Source organism: Nanorana parkeri, unplaced genomic scaffold (genome assembly GCF_000935625.1).
Source record: "Nanorana parkeri isolate BGI_ZX_2015 unplaced genomic scaffold, ASM93562v1 scaffold81, whole genome shotgun sequence".
Classification (NCBI taxonomy): Eukaryota; Metazoa; Chordata; class Amphibia; order Anura; family Dicroglossidae; genus Nanorana; species Nanorana parkeri.
Window position 1 is genome coordinate 927,467 of NW_017306349.1, and position 518 is coordinate 927,984.

The window sequence follows — 518 nt, forward strand, 5'->3', positions numbered from 1 at the left end:
CCCCCCTGCTATATAGTATTCCCTTTGGCTCAGGGGTAGCCAAACTCTGGCCCTCCAGCTGTGCTCAAACTACAAATCCCATGATGCATCTGCCTCTGGGTGTGATGGCTGAGGCTGTTTGCATCTTGTAATGCCTCCTGGGATTTGTAGTTTCGCTGCAGGGCCAGCCTTTTGGCCAATACTCGCCCTGGCTGAATGCTACATAAAGGGGGGAGGGGTGGATGAGCTGCAACAGCACAGACAGCAATTAAACACACCCAGAAGAGGAGAGGGCTTTAGCAGCAAGAGGGAGAGGGAACTGTGCCTGTGAATACAATTTTAACTTCCTAGCCAATCAGGGAGGCGGGTCAAGACGTGCCACCCGGCTTCCTGATTGGTCAGGAAATCGGCTTCCTAACCATTCAGGAAGCCGGGCAGCACGTAATGACCTGCTGATTGGTCAGGAAGCCAGGTTGCCTAGCCAATCAGGGAGGCGGGTCATGATGTGCCGCCCGGCTTCCTCATTGGCTAGGAAGCCA